We start from the raw sequence: 17,405 nt of genomic DNA, 5'->3' as shown, positions 1-17,405 counted from the left end.
CTGTGTTTGGTGGGGCGCCTGGGTGGCTCAGTCGTTAATTGGCTGCCTTCGCCTCAGGTCATGATCCCAGGGTCCTGGGATCGAGCCTCATATCGGGCTCTCTGCTCAGCAGGAAGCCTGCTTCTCCCTCTCCCACTCCCCCTGCTTGTGTTCCCTCTCTCACTGTGTCTCTCTGTCTCTGTCGAATAAAGAAATAAAATCTTAAAAAAAAAAAAGAGTCTGTGTTTGGTTTCTCTCTTTTTCCCCCTTTGTTCATTTCTTTTGTTTCCTAAATTCCACATATGAGTGAAGTCATATGATATTTGTCTTTCTCTTGACTGGCTTATTTTCGCTTAGTGTAATACACTCTAGCACCATCCATGTCCTTGCAAATGGCAAGATTTCATTCTCTTTGATGGATGAATCATATTCCATTGTATATATAAACCACATCTTCTTTATCCATTCACCTATCGATGGACACTTAGGTTGCTCCTAAAATTTGACTATCGTAAATTATGCTGCAATAAACATAGGGGTGCATGTATCCCTTTGAATTAGTGTTCTCATATTCTTTGGATGAATATCCAGTAGTTCGATTACTGGATCATAGTAATTTTTGAGGACCCTCCATACTGTCTTCCACAGTGGCTGCACCAGTTTGCATTCCCACCAATAGTGCATGAGTGTTCCTATTTCTCCACATCCTTGCCAACATTTGTTGTTTCTTGTGGTTTTAATTTTAGCCATTTTAACAGATGTGAGGTGATATCTCATTGTGGTTTTGATTTGCATTTTCCTGATGATATGTGTCTTTTCATGTGTATGTTGGTCATCGGGTTGTCTTTGGAGAAATGTCTATTCATGTCTTCCATTTTTTTTTTAAGATTTTATTTATTTATTTGACAGAGACACAGTGAGAGAGAGAACTCAAGCAGAGGGAGTGGGAGAGGGAGAAGCAGGCTTCCTGCGGAGCAGGGAGCCTGATGCAGGGCTCGATCCCAGGACCCTGGGGTCATGACCTGAACCGAAGGCAGACAATGACTGAGCCACCCAGGCACTCCATGCCTTCCATTTTTAATCAGATTATTTGTTTTTTGGGTGTTGAGTTTTATGTTTTAATATATTTTGGGTACTAACTATTGAATATGTCATTTGCAACTATCTTCTCCCATTTTATAGGTTGCCTTTTAGTTTTGTTTGTTGTTTCCTTCACTGTGCAGAAGATTTTTATTTTCATGTAGTCCCAATAGTTTATTTTGCTTTTCTTTCCCTTGCTTCAGGAGACATATCTAGAAAGAAATTGCTATGGCCGATGTCAAAGAGGTTACTGCCTGTGTTCTCCTCTAGGATTTTTATGTTTTCAGGTCTCACATTTAGGTCTTTAATCCATTTTGAGTTTACTTTTGTGTATGTTGTAAGAAACTGTCTCTTTGTTGAAGAGATAGTCTTTTTCCCATTGGATATTCTTTCCTGCTTTGTAGAAAATTAATTGACCATATATTATGTGCTCATTTCTCAGCTTTCTGTTCTGTCCTATTGATCTGTGTGTCTATTTTTGTGCCAGTCCCACACTGTATTGATTACTACAGGTTTGTAATATAACTTGAAGTCTGGAATTGTGATACCTCTGGCTTTGCTTTTCTTTTTCAAGATTGCTTTGGCTATGTGGGGTCTTTTGTGGTTCCATACAATTTTAGGATTGTTTGTTCTAGTTCTGTGAAAAATGCTGTTTTTTTGATAGGGATTGCTTTAAATGTGTAGATTGCTTTGGGTAGCATAGACATATTAACAATATTTATTCTTCCCATCCATGAGCATGGAGTGTCTTTCCATTTCTTTGTGTCATCTTCAATTTCTTTCATCAGCATTTTATAGTTTCAGAGTACAGGTCTTTCACGTCCTTGGTTAGGTTTATTCCTAGGTATCTTATTGTTTTTGGTGCAATTGTAAATGGGATTGATTCCTTAATTTCTCTTTCTGCTACTTCATTATCAGTGTATAGAAATGCGACAGATTTCTGTACATTGATTTTGTATCCTATGACTTTACTGAATTCATTGGTCAATTCTAGCAGTTTTTTGGCGAGTTTTCCAGATTTTTTTAACATAGAGTATCATGTCATCTGCAAATAGTGGAAGTTTTACTTCTTCCTTCATGATTTGGATGCTTTTGATTTCTTTTTGTTGCCTGACTGCTGTTGCTTGGACCTCCAGTACTATGTTGAGTGAGTGGTGAGAGTGGATATCCCTGTTTTGTTCCTGACTATAGAGGAAAAGCTCTCAGTTTTTCCTCACTTAGGATGATATTAGTTGTGGGTTTTTCGTATACTGCCTTTATTATGTTGAGATATGTTCCTTCTAAATCTACTATGTTGAGGGTTTTTTATCATGAATTAATGTGCTTTGTCAAATGCTTTTTCTGCATCTATTGAAATGATGATATGGTTCTTATTCTTTTATTAACGTGATGTATCATGTTGATTGCTTTGCAAATATTGAACCACCCTTGCAACCTAGGAATAAAGCCCACTTGATTGTGGTGAATGATTTTTTTTTTTTTTTTTTTTTTTTTAGTATATTGTTGGAATTAGTTTGCTAGGATTTTGTTGAGGATTTTTGCATCTATGTTCATCAGGGATATTGGCTTGTAGTTCTCTTTATTCGTGGTGTCTATCTGGTTTTGGTATCAGGTCAATATTGGCCTCATAGAATGAATTTAGAAGTTTTCCCTCCTTTTCTATTTTTTGGTATAGTTTGAGAGTAACAGGTATTAATTCTTCTTTAAATGTTTGCTAGAATTCAGCTGTGAAGCCATCTGGCCCTGGACTTTTCTTTGTTGGGAATTTTTTGATTACTGATTCAATTTCTTTGCTGGTTATTGGTCTGTTCAAATTTTCTATTTCTTCCTGTTTCGGTTTTGGGAGGTTATATGCTTCTAGAAATTTATCCATTTCTTCTAGGTTGTCCAATTTGTTGGCATATGGTTTTTCATAGTATTCTCCTATAATTGTTTTTATTTCTGTGGTGTTGATTGCTTTTTCTCCTCTTTCATTTGTGATTCTATTTATTTGGTCCTTTCTCTTTTCTTTTTGATAAGTTTGGCTAGAGGTTTATCAACTTTACTAATTTTTTCAAAAAACAAGCACCTAGTTTCATTGATTTGTTCTATTGTTTTTTTAGTTTCTATGTCATTTTTTCTGCTCTATTTTTTTTTTTAAGATTTTATTTATTTATGAGAGAGAGTGTGAGAGAGAGAACACAAGCTGGGGGACGAGGCACAGTGGGAGAGGGAGAAGCAGACTCCCTGCTGAGCAGGCAGTCTGATGTGGGGCTCAGTCCCAGGACCCTGGGATCATCACCTGAGCCGAAGGCAGATTCTTAAACAACTGAGCCACCCAGGCACCCTCTGCTCTAATATTTATTATTTCCTTCCTTTTGCTGGCTTTAGGCTTCATTTGTTGTTCTTTTTTCTAGCTCCTTTAGGTATAAAGTTAGGTTATTTGAAATTTTTCTTGCTTCTTTAGGTAGGGCTATATTGCTATATACTGCTTCTTGGGGACATGCTCCCAGAAGAGTGAATAATCTCCCCACTGTGTGCCCCAGGTGCTCTTCAGATCACGGTTTACATGCTATAGGCCCCCCAGTTTGTTTGCCTGCCTTATCTCTAAGAGCAGCACTGTGCCCTCAGGGCTCTCTCCCATCTGAGTCCACTAACCTTTAAAACTCCAGGCTTTAAGCCCCACTGGTTGCAAGAACTCACAAAATTCAACTCCTCTTGCTTTCCAAGCCAACAGCTACCAGGAAACATTCTCCTTGTGAACTCCCCTATGTGCTCTTCGTTCTCTCTTTCTCTCGCCACCCCCCTTGCCTTCTCCATGACCACAGCTCCCTTCCCTCTTCAGCAGTCAGGATCTGTTTCTCCTTTACACTTCCTACCTCCTTCAGTCTGGCCTGTTCTCTCCCTTTAGTTCAGGAGTTTGTTCTGTCAGGTTGATTTCTAGGGTGTTTAGGATGATTTCATAGTTATCTAGTTATATTCATGGGATGAGGGAAGCCTAGGGTCCTCCTACTCTGTTACCATCTTCCTCTCCAACTTGGCTTATAGGGAATTTTTTCTTAATTTCTCTTTCTACTACTTTGTTATTAGGTTATAGAAATTCAACTGATTTCTAGGGTGCCTGGGTGGCTCAGATGGTTGAGCGTCTCCCTTTGGCTCAGGTCATGATCCCAGGGTCCTGGGATCGAGTCCTGCATCAGCAGGGAGACTACTTCTCCCTCTGCCTCTGACTCTCATGAATAAATAACTAAAACATTTTAAAATAAAAAAAAAGAAATTCAACTGATTTCTATAGGTTAATTTTGTATCCTACAACTTTACTGAATTCATTTATTAGTTCTAATAATTTTGGTGGAGTCTTTAGGGTTATCTACTTATACTAGCATGTCATATTCAAGTAGTGACAGTTTTATTTCTTCCTTACCAATTTGGATGTATTATTTCTTTTTCTTGTCTGACCTCTATGGCTAGGATTTCCAGTACTCTATTAAATGAAAGTGGTGAGAGTGGACATCCTTGTCTTGTTCCTGACCTTTGAAGAAGGCTTCCAATTTTTCACTGATGTTAGCTGTGGGTTTTCATATATGGCCTTTATGATGTTGAGGTATTTCCCCCTAAATGCACTTTGTTGAGAGTTTTTTTTCATGAACAGATGTTGAATTTTGTCAAATGTTTTTTCTGCATCTATTGAGATGATTATATGATTTCTATCTTTGTAGAAATGTGGTGTATCATGTTGATTGATTTGCTGATACTGAACCATCCTTGCATCTCTGGAATAGATCCCACTTTATTGTGGTGGATGATTTTTTAAAAATGTTTTGTTGAATTTGGTTTGCTAATATTTTGTTGAGGATTTTTGCCTCTATGTTCATCAGGGATATTGGCTTGTAGGTTTTTTTGTTTTGTTTTTTGTAGCATCTTTGTCTCATTTTGGTATCAGAGCAATGCTGGCCTCCTAGAATAAATTTGGAAGTTTTCCTTCCTCTTCTATTTTTTTGGAATAGTTTGAGAAGGATAGGTATTAACTATTCTTTAAATGTTTAGTAGAATTCAACTGAAGCCATCTGGTTCTGAACTTTCTTTTGTTGGGAATTTTTTGATTGCCGATTCAATTTTGTCAGTAGTAATCCTTCAGTTCAGTTTTTCTATTTCTTCCTGATTCAGTCTTGGAAGTTTATGTGCTTCTAGGAAGTTATCCATTTCTTCTAGGTTGTCCAATTTGTTGGCATGTAATTTTTCCTAGTAGTATCTAATAAAACTTTGTATTTCTGTGGTGTTAGTTGTAACTTCACTTCTTCCATTACTGATTTTATTCATTTCGGTTCTCTTTCTCTCTGATGAATCTTTCTAACAGCTTATCAATTTTGTTTGTATTTTCAAAGAATCGTCTCTTAGTTTTAGTGAACTTTCTTTCTTTTTTTTAAGTCTCTGTTTAATTTATTTCCACTCTGATTTTCAGTATTTTCTTCCTTCTGTTAACTTTTGGCTTCATTTGTTCTTCTTTTTCTAGTTCTAGTTTCTAGGTGTGAGTTTAGATTTTTGCTTGAGATTTTTCTTGTTTCTTGAAATAGACTTATGTCACTACAAATTTCCCTCTTAGAACTGCTTTTGATGCATCCCAAAGGTTTTGAACCATGTGTTTCCATTTTCATTTGTGTAGGTATTATTTTATTTTCTCTTTGATTTCTTCATTTATCTATTGGTTGTTTAGTAGCATGTTGTTTAACCTCTATGTGTTTGTGGTCTTTTTCAAGTTTTCTTCTTGGAACTGATTTCTAGTTTGAATCTCTGTGTTTGCAAAGATGCTTGATATGATTTCAACCTTTTTAATGACTTGTTCTGTGGACTAACATGTGACCTGTCCTGGAGAATGCTCCATGTGTGCTTGAAAATAATGTGTATTCTGCTGTTTTTTTGGATGGAATGTTCTGTATATATCTGTTAAATCAATCTGGTCTATTCAAACCATTCTTTCCTTATTGAATTTCAGTCTGGATGATACATCCATTGATATAAGTAAAGTGTTGAAGTCTCCGATTATTATTATGTTACTGTCAAATTCTCCCTTTATGTCTGTTAATGGTTGCTTTATATATTTAGGTGCTCCTATGTGGGGTGCATAGAGATTTACAATTGTTATATCCTCTTATTGGATTGATTCCTTTATCATTATATAATGCCATTCTTTTTCTATTGTTAGCCTTTGTTTTAAAGTCTATTTTGTCAAATATAAGTTTAGCTACTCCAGCTTTTTGTCACTTCTCTTTGAATGGAATATCTTTTCCCATCCCTTCTCTTTCAGTCTGTATGTGTCTTTAGGTCTGAAGTGAGTGTCCTGTAGACAGCATATAGATGGTCTTTTTTTTTTTTAATCTATTCAGACACCTTATGTTTTTTTATTGGATCTTTTAGACCATTTATATTTGAAGTAATTATTTTATTATTTTATTATTATTTTTTAAGATTTTATTTATTTATTTGATAGAGAGAGAGAGCACAAACGGGGGGGGCGGAGGTGGCAGGCAGAGTGGGAGGGAGAAGCAGTCCTCCCTGCTGAGCAGAGAGCCCGATGGGGTTTTCGATCCCAAGACCCTGGGACCATGACCCCAGCTGAAGGCCGACCAAGTCACCCAGGCGCCCCTGAAGTAATGATTAATACGAATGTATTTATTGACATTTTGTTAACTGTTCACTGGTTGTTTTGTAGTTCTTCATTTTTCCTTTCTTCTTCTCTTGCTCTCTTCCTTTGTGATTTGATGACATTTTTTAGTGCTGGGATTGGATTCCTTTCTTTATTTTTTTGTGTATCTATTATAAATTTTTGGTTTGTGGTTGCCAGGAGGCCCATATATAACATCCTATGTATATAGCAATCTCTATTAAGTTGATTGATGGTTGTTTAAGTTTGAACACATCCTAAAAGCACTTAATTATTATTATTCACTCCTCTCCACAAAAGTACAAGAGTGAGAGTTGAGAGTTCCTTATTTCTAGTTGAAAAGCAATCTCATTTGGAAAATATTTTAAAGATGTGATTTGAGCAACAAAATTGGTGTATTTAATTAATATTTTTGGCATTCTTTTTTTAAATTTTTTATTGTTATGTTAATCACCATATATTACATAATTTGTTTTGGTGTAGTGTTCCATGATTCATTGTTTGTTCATAATATTTTTGGCATTCTTAATAAACTAAATTTGAAACCACAGGAGAAGCATGATTTCCACACATTCAAGATACTTAATGGTTCAAAAACGTTGTTAGAGAAAGTAAAAAAAAAAAAAAATGATTGCCCTAGCTACAATATGAAGAAAATGTTACAATGAAGATTAGTTTGAACAAACACAATTGGAGATATTGTTATATCTCACATTATGTGTCTCAAACTTTTGTTATTTTCTACAAAAAATTGAAACATTAAGGAAATGTAGTTTGATAAAATATCCATTTGCTGGTAATTTAATTAAATTTTCAGCTTGAAGAATGAGCTGGTTTCATATTTATCTTGAAGGATGACTCTAAGATGTTAAGATGAAAAAATTTTGTTTGTCAAGGAAAAAGAATGTATTGTTTTATTGTTTTTGTAGTCACTGTTCTATTAGTGTGAACTATAATTTTCAATGCTGACCTAATAAAAATCAAAAGATGGACTTGACAGTCCATCAGCTATGCACATTGCATTGTCCCATGTATTTCAAGCCATATTAAGCCTACCAATTAGCACACTCACACATTGCAATATATTTTTCTTAATTTTGAGGGGATTTATTTGTTACATTTAAGTATTAGTAAATAAGATCTTATGTAAGTGTGGTTATGATTTCACTTTACTATATGTTATAGGCTGAATTTTGTCCCCACAAATTCGTATCTTGTTGTCTAAACTCCCAGTCCCTCAGAATGTGACTATATGGTTGGGGTGGTTTCCTAATACAGTCTGGTTGGTTTCCTTACAAGAAGAGGAAATTAGAACAGACAAGCACCAAGGGTTCAGGTGCACTGAGGAAAGTCATATGGGGACACAGTGAGAAGGCAGCCATCCTCAAACCAAGGGGAGAGCCCTCGGTAGAAACCAAACCTGCTGATACTTTGATCTTGGACTTTCAGCCTCCAGAACTGTGAGACAATAAATTTCTGCTGTTCAAGCCATGTAGTCAGTGATATTTTGTTTGGCAGCTTGAGCAAACTATATATGATATATAGACAATATGTTGGCAAGGGTATTGTTTTGTGAAATCTTAGTTTCAGTTGTGTGTATGGGTACTAAGTCTCAATGCAAGATGCATTTCTTATTATGGGTTATAGGTTTAAATATTTGAAAAACATTGAATTAGAAGAAATGAAGGATTTTGCCTCCCAGCTCTAACACAAGCCAGTTGAACTAGATACCTGTATTAGGCAAATTTGGAGAAACACTGGCCCCATCTTTCACAGAGAAGCTAGGGAAAAGAAATGGCTTTGCCTAGGCTTTGTGCTCCTTGTGAAAATAACTCTAGAATAGTACTCTAGGGTGGAATTTGGGGCTAGAATGTACAAGGTTTATTAACTTGGATGGGGAAAATGTACATATTTATTTTTACTAATGTGTATCTGAAAATTAGCCTTTCTATCAACTATAAATGGAAGCAACAGATTTCAGTAATATTAGGAGTACCTGTAACTTTGTCACCAGTAGAAATCAGACATGTTTTCATATCATGTCATACAAACTGTACCTTAATAGACAAATTACAACCATCATTATATCAAAAGTATATGAGCCAAGATGTCCATCAATAGATAAATGGTTAAAGAAGATGTGGTATTAAAAAAAAAAGATGTGGTATACACACACACACACACACACACACACACACACACACACACACAATGGAATATTATGCAGCCATCAAAAAAATGAAATCTTGCCATTTGCAACGACGTGGATGGAACTAGGAGGTATTATGCTAAGCAAAATAAGTCAATCAGAGAAAGACATGTATCATACGACCTCACTGATATGAGGAATTCTTAATCTCAGGAAACAAACTGAGGGTTGCTGGAGTGGTGGGGGTGGGAGGGATGGGGTGGCTGGGTGATAGACTTTGGGGAGGGTATGTGCTATGGGAGCACTGTGAATTGTGTAAGACTGATGAATCACAGACCTGTACCTCTGAAACAAATAATACATTATATGTTAAAAAAAAAAAAGATAGTAGGAAGGGAAAAATGAAGGGAGGAAAATCGGAGGGGGAGATGAACCATGAGAGACTATGGACTCTGAGAAACAAACAGGGTTCTAGAGGGGAGGGCGGTGGGGGAATGGGTTAGCCTGGTGATGGGTATTAAAGAGGGCACATTCTGCATGGAACACTGGGTGTTATGCACAAACAATGAATCATGGAACACTACATCAAAAACTAATGATGTAATATATGGTGATTAACATAACAATAAAAATTTAAAAAAAACTAATGATGTAATGTATGGTGATTAACATAACATAATAAAATAAAATTAAAAAAAAGTATATTGGTGGGGCACCTGGCTGGCTTAGTTGGTTAAGCGTCTGCCTTCCCTGTGGGGGGGGGGTCCCTACTCAGCGGGGAGCCTGCTTCTCCCTCTGCCCCTCCCCTTGCTCCTGCTCTCTCTTGCTCACTCTCTCTCCATCTCTGTCAAATAAATAAGTAAAATATTTTTTATTTCTTATTTTTATTTTTTAAGATTTTATTTATTTGAGAGAGAGAGAATGAGAGAGAGAGCACTTGAGAGGGGGGAGGGTCAGAGGGAGAAGCAGACTCTCTGCCAAGCAGGGAGCCCGATGCGGGACTCGATCCAGGGACTCCAGGATCATGACCTGAGCCGAAGGCAGTCGCTTAACCAACTGAGCCACCCAGGCGCCCTAAGTAAAATATTTTTTAAAAAGTATATTGGTTATTAGATTTACTGATAAAACTTGTTTTTTAATATATTAATAAAGAAACACATATATTACTACAATGCACAGATTTTAAATATATATATGTATACTTTTTTGAGAGAGAAGGAGAGAGAGAACCCTAAGCAGGCTCCATGCCCAGTGTGGAGCCCAACACAGGGCTGGATCTCACAGCCCTGAGATCATGACTTGAGCCGAAATCAAGAGTTGGATGCTTAACTGACTGAGCCACCCAGGCGCCCCCCAAAATATTTTGATAATAACCATGTTTATACATAGTTTGATCCCTTTGGAGCCCTGTGTGTTTTGTCTTATGCATTTAAGAACATTTTTCTGGCAAAGGCCTATAGGCTTCATGAGACCGTCAAAGGGGATCTGTGGCAGATAAATGGTGAAGAAAATCGCCTCTACATCTTCGTCCTGATGGCCTCATAGCCCCCCTCTGCTATCCTTCACCTGAGTCTTTTCTTACCTGTCTCTTTCACCTTCTACCCTTTTGGTTTTTACCAGGACTCTTCTTCTGACAAATTTATTTTAACTGAGGAGTTCTTTGGTTCTGACTTTGACTTGTCCTGTTCCCAAAGGCTGCCTCTTCATTTGCCACCTCTTGCAGTACTGCCCAAGGATAGTGTTCCACCCTGGTAACAGGGCCAGGAAAGTGACCCCCAGGACCGTGACCTCAGCACTGCTGAGCACCCGCCAGAAGAAGCTGCCTTCGTTCCATGGCCCCAAGGCCACCCAAGGAGCTGATGGCCATTTGAAAAACACCTTATATAATCAGCAGCACAAATGGGAGCCCTTCTGTTCAGGTCCCATGGACCCGTTCCTGGCTCCTGAGGGTGTTTGGCTTACTTTTATGGTTTTCCCGATTCCATCATTTCATATTTAGACTCCCCAGCTCATGACCTGAATGTGTAGCATTATGTCTAGCCCTCTAGACTCCAGACACCACATGTCCATGGCTCATTTGCACCATCAGTGGCCATATAGGGTGTGTCCACCTCCCAAAGTGTGTCCTTGCACAGCCCGTCTGCCAGTTCACAGTAATTTGGATCTTTACTCACTGGGATTTCCCCATGCATACGGCATTCCCATTCTGGCTTGCGCACCTGGTCAACACTGGGGGAAATCCCACACTGTGCCAAGAACAGAGCGATACCTTCCAGTGGTACCAACCACCCACTTTTTGTGGGAGAGATGATCCTAAAGAGAAGGAGGGGCAATTCAGCTCCTGCACCACCCATGTGTCAGTGGCACACTTTGGCCTCTAGAGGGATCCTCATGAATGAGGAAGAGGAGATGAAGCAGTTCTGAGCCTTCTGGGAGCAGGAATCTGGAAACTTTAATCACTAGCTGTCCTGGAGAATGGGGCTCATGTCTCGGCCACATATCCTAAGTTCACTGCTGTCCTTTAGTGTTCTTTGGGTAGGAATGCCTTACTTGATGTATCCTGTCTTTTCTGTCCTCCCACCAGCCTCTGCCCACTGCCAACTTTTATCTATGTGGGGGTCACAAGGCAAATACATTCTTAACAGTTTAGGCTCAGCCTGGCCTAAGTATCCAAGTACTTAGTACTAAAGGACTCCCTCAGTGGAGGCTCCAGATGGTGGCCAACAGTTTGCAATGGGTGTATCTAGAAAGAAACCAGTCAGGAACAAATGCACATCTCTAACCTCATCTGGGCTTCTATCTAGGAATAAACAATGCTCTGTATCATGTTCAGTTTTGTTTTCCTTTTACACTGATTGTTAGAAGGGCTTCAATACATGATTTTTCTTTTCTCACTTTTTTATTCAGAAATATTTCAAACACACAGAAGAGTTGAGTCGCATAATGGCTATATTCCATCCACCTAAAGTTAACAATTTTTAACATTTTGCATGACAGTTTTTAACATTCTGCTGTCTTTGCACCCTCACCCATCTCCTTGTTTGTGTGTGGGAGATTGTGTTTGTTCATATATGCTCACTTTCCTCCCCTGCTGACCACTGGAAATTAGGTTCAGACATCAAGATGCTTCATCCTAAAATACTTCAGTATGCATCTCCTAAGAACTGTCTCCTACAAAACTTTCTAAACCATAAGATTTACTCTGATGAGCTCCATAACCCCAAAGAAAGAACCCAGGCCCTTTGTTATTCGGCTGGGAGACTGGTTTTCTCAGCAGGTGTGTCAGAATCAGTGGGCACCGGGGTCCAGGCTGTTGCCTCTGGCTGCTCCCTAGGGCCAGCCCCTGGGCCTGCCTTTTATTGTTCCTCGGGGCCTAGTCCTGATTCTGATTAAGAAGCCAGACACTCAGGGCCTGGGCTTCCCAGGCACAAATCATCCACCCATTCTTCTATTTTATATTTTTATTTTTTTTAAGATTTTATTTATTTATTTGACAGAGAGCACAAGCGCGGGGGGAGGGGAAGGGGGAGGTGGTGGCAGGCAGAGGGAGAGGGAGAAGCAGGCTTCCCTCCAAGCAGGGAACCCGATGCGGGGCTCGATTCCAGGACCCTGGGATCATGGCCTGAACCGAAGGCAGACGCCCAAACGATTGAGCCACCCAGGCGCCCCTATTTTATATTTTAAATGTTATTCTTTTGAGTAGGAAATACATTCACATGTTGCAAAAGGGCGAATAATGCAAAGCTCCCCGCTCTCCCCTCACTCCTGTCTCATAGCCCCTCCATGCCCCTCCCTGGAGGAAGCCCAACTTATTAGGTTCTTGCCAGCCATTCCTCAGCTTGCTTATATGTTTACAAGCAAATTCATGTAATATCAATGGCTCCCTTTCATTACAGAAATGATAGCACATTATACACACTGCTCTGCACCTATGTTTATCAATAACTTTAAAAATATGGGGCACATGGGTGGCTCAGTTGGTTAGTCATCTGCCTTCAGCTCAGGTCATGATCCCAGTGCCCTGGGATCATGACCTGAATCGGACTCCCTTTTCAGCGGGAGTCTGCTTCTCCCTCCTCCTGCTCTTGTGCTCTCTCTCTCTCTCAAATAAATAAATAAAATCTTTAAAAAAATAACTTTAAAAATATATAACTAAAAGATAAGCACAATCCTATATTTGAAACTGGTACCTAAGTTCAAACTTCTCTGTTGTACTCAAGCTTCTCAACAGTTACATACATATAAACACCACTTTCTGTGGGAGCCTCCATTCTCACAAAGTGGTTTCCCCAGAGACTCCTGCCAAGCACCATCAACAGAAATCCAAAATCCAAACTGCATCTAATATGAAAGACAATCCTATCTAGCACCAAACATAACCCTAACTAATACAGTCCTGAGACTGTATCTTCCTAGCATGACGTATACCATATTAAGTACCCCTTTCTAATATGTAACTTAACATATAGAAGTAGTAGACAGCTCCTACATTTTGGAGCCTGCTGAAATAATTTATATTTGCAAATCCTAAACCCTTATCCTGTCTACCCTGCCTTGCTCATTCCTTCCCCTGGAAACCACAATAATAGCTCTTGCCCAGGTTTTCCTCTTGTTCTCTTTGTCTCCTGACTGACCTGGTGCTTACCACATGGCCCTGGATGGCATAACATGCCCCTGCCTCTTAGAAACTATGAGTAACTACCTTTTTAAGTTCTTAGTTTATTAATCCTCTCATGAAAAATCTGCACAATCACCACAGATAAAGTAGAAAATTACTCCTTCTGTGGAACTAGAGGGTATTATGCTAAGCGAAATAAGTCAATCAGAGAAAGACAAATATCATATGATCTCACTGATATGAGGAATTTGAGAAACAAGACAGAGGATCATAGGGGAAGGGAGGGAAAAATGAAATAAGATGAAACCAGAGAGGGAGACAAACCATAAGAGACTCTTAATCTCAGGAAACAAACAGGGTTGCTGGACTGGAGGGGGGTGGGAGGGATGGGGTGGCTGAGTGATGGACATTGGGGAGGGTATGTGCTATGGTGAGCGCTGTGAATTGTGTAAGACTGATGAATCACAGACCTCTACCCCAAAACAAATAATACATTATATGTTAATTAAAAAATAAATAAAAGAAAATTATTCCTTCTGTTGTCCAATCTCCAGCTCACTTCTTTTTGCCAGCACCAACATTGGCTTTGGTTGTCTCCCTGAATTTCTTCATTCTGTTCTTACATTCCTTTCACTATTTTCTCAACATCTTTTTCTTCTTATATAGGCCATGTCTTTCAAGTCCATGTTTGGGTTCGTTTTTCTCTGCGTTATCCGAAGAATCATAAATCATGCCAAAGCTAGTAGTCCTGCCACCACCAAAATGGATTCTGAATCCAAATACAAAGATGACATCTGGTGTGGTCTTGTACATTTTGGCTGTTCTTCCTGAATGTCTGTCTTAGGTACTGTTGCCTTTCCAGGGTGAAGAATATCAATGACCATCTGTTTCTGCCGAAATAGTCTGTTGGTCCTGAACTTCCTGGTCTGGATAGTTACTGATGATGGTAGTCAAGCTTCAAGCAGCCAGGGAGGAAAAAAAAAACCTATCTTTTCAATGGCAACCATTTCCTGGTCTGTTGGCCTCACAATGCCTGAATAATATTTAAACCTATATTTTAAAACAATCATGAAGTTTATATAATTAAAGGAAGATATGGTAACATCTCAATTGAATGTTACTTAGAAGTTATATATCTGTGTAGGTGGAGTACAAGGGAGAATTGCAATGGCCTGTCCAATACTAGATAAATTAAGTTAAATTATTCCCAGGACAAAATGGCAAAATGAGAGTCAAAGCCAATGAATTTGATTCATGCTGATTTATCAGGTAAACTGAACATTTAAAATTGAAAAAGCAGAGCTAACCATTTGATTTCTTTACTCATAAAAGGGAAATTTAACTGTTTTCTTAGTAGTCTTCAGATGTTCCTTCCGTTACAAGAAGTAAAGAGCATGGCACCTAGTTCTGTCTAGAAAAAGGTGTAACTTACAGATTCAACACAATATCAAAATCCTGGCTAGATTTTTTTTTTAGAAATTGACAAGCCAAAATTTATATGGAAATACAAGGCATTCACAATATCCAAAGCCATCTTAAAAAGAACAAAGCTAGAGGACTTGCATTTCCCTATATCAAAACTTACCACAAAGCTATGGTAATCAAACAGTATGGTACTGGCATAGGATAGGTGTATAGATCAATGGAATAGAACTGAGAATCTAAAAATAACCCCTTACATTGTAGTCAGTTGATTTCCTAAAAGGGTGCCAAGATAATTCAATGGGAGAAAGCATGGTCTTTTCAACAAATGGTGCTGGGTCACTGGATAGCCACATGCTAAAGAATGATGTTGGATCATTTGCTTACATCACAAACAAAAATTAATTCCCAATGGATCATATAAAACTATAAAACTCTTAGACGTAGGGGTCTGAGAGACAGAAGTACGTCTTCATGACTTTAGGGTAGGCAAAGTCTTCTTAGGTGTCCATCAGAAAAGTGAAAAGACAGGGGTGCCTAGCTGGCTCAGTTGGTAAAGCATGCAACTTGATCTCAGGGTTGTGAGTTTGAGCCTCATGTTGGGTGTAGAGCCTACTTAAAAAAAAAAGTAGGGGCGCCTGGGTGGCTCAGTCGGTTAAGCATCTGCCTTCAGCTCAGGTCGTGATCTCGGGGTCCTGGGATGGAGTCCAGCTTGGGCTCCTTGCTCAGTGGGGAGCCTGCTTCTCCCTCTGCCTGCCACTCCCCGTGCTTGTGTATTCTCTCTGTCAAATAAATAAATAAAATCTTAAAAAAAAATTAAAAGACAATCCACAGAGTGGAACAAAATATTTTCAAATCACATATCCGATAAAGAACTTATACCCAAAAATATGTAGTCTTATATCTCAATAATAAAAAGACAACCCAATAAAAAGTAGGCAAAGGATATGAACAGACATTTCTCTGAAGAAGACACGCATGTGAAAAGATATTCAGCATCATTAGTAATTAGGGAAATACAATTCAAAAGAGTCACATCCACTGTGATGGGTACAGTAAAAGGGAAAATAACTAATGTTGGTGAGGGTATGGTGTACTTGGAACCCTCATACACTGCTGGTGCAAATGTAAAGCAGTGCAGACATTTCGAAAAAAAGATTGTCATCTTCTGAAACACAGAGTTCCCATATGAACAGAAATTCCACTCTTATGTATATATCCTGGAGACATGAAATATGTGTCCACGGGAAACTTGTACGTGAACTTGCAGTGTTATTCATAATAGCCCCAAAGTGGGAACAATTCAAATGTCCATTAGCTGATAGATGCGTAAATCCAATGTGGTATAGTGATACAATGGAATATTTTTTCAGTTATAAAAAGCAATGAAACACTGCATTTAATGCAATGAAGTGCTACAAATGGAAGAACTTTAAAAACATTATTCTAAGTGAAAGAAGCCAGTTACCAAAGGCCACATATTTTATGATTTCATTTACATGAAATGTCAAAAAGAGGCAAATCCATGGAGACAGAAAATAGATTAGTGGGGATGGGGTGGAGAGTTGATGGGAAATGGGAAGTGACTGCTAATGAGTACAGGGTTGCTTTTAGGGTGATAAAATATTCTAAAATTGATTGTGGGCGATGGTTGCACAACCCTGTGAATATAGTAAAAACCACAAAATTGTACACTTAAGTGTGAATTGTAGTCTATGTGAATTATATTACGATAAAGCTACTTTAAAAATGTGTAACTTACTTATCTTAGATGCATGAATAAAATATTCATGCCAAAGGGCACCACACTTCCATTGTATGATGGAAAGAATGTTTTAAGTCCAGGGTAGCCCTTAACCTTTGATATCATTTAAGTTTTGCATTATATTTTATGACATCATAGATTATTACATGTAGCAATCTTTTACTTTATAATCCTAAAGTTAAGAAAATAAATATAATAGTTGCTTGAAAAAAGTTATTCCCAGTAGCCACTTTTTTTCCCAGAGAAATTGAGTCTTCTAGATCTTAGTGTCTACCTGGTCCAAATCGGTTAGCATGAGTCATGAATCAGACTTTGTTTTTGTTAATAAAACAAAGGGACCATTTCCTAAATTCCAGACAGGTCTCTTCACTTAGAATATTGGGGGTGGGGTGCTTCCCCTGAATCATCACTGGCTTGGTGTTTTCCCTTTTTGACTGTGTTAATTGTCTTACCTACTCTCTTTATTATGGTCCTCCATGTAAATGTGAAACATCCATTAAAACCCTCCTCTGAGAGCTGTAGGGGGAGGAAGCTCTGGAGAAGGAAAGTCTGAGACAGGAATATTGGCTATTAGAATCTCTTTGAATTTCTCTACTTTTGCTGCAAACTTCTTCAAAGGAACTCGATAAACTTTTTTCAATTGTAATTTTGGTTGTTTATTTTTTCATTTTTCAGGGTTTGCCTTCAGGGAGTGGTGCTGTTGATGCTTATTCTTTTTATGAAGCAAATCTAGTAGTGAGTTTAAGTGAGT

At 38.4% G+C, this 17,405-nt stretch overlaps 1 pseudogene; it reads right to left on the bottom strand.

Moving 5' to 3' along the window:
- Positions 1-14,022: 14,022 nt before the first annotated feature.
- On the bottom strand, positions 14,023-14,411 carry LOC113919687 (annotated as a pseudogene).
- Positions 14,412-17,405: the final 2,994 nt, after the last annotated feature.

This window comes from Zalophus californianus, chromosome 3 (genome assembly GCF_009762305.2).
Source record: "Zalophus californianus isolate mZalCal1 chromosome 3, mZalCal1.pri.v2, whole genome shotgun sequence".
Lineage (NCBI taxonomy): Eukaryota > Metazoa > Chordata > Mammalia > Carnivora > Otariidae > Zalophus > Zalophus californianus.
This window is presented reverse-complemented; position numbering and strand designations above follow the sequence as displayed.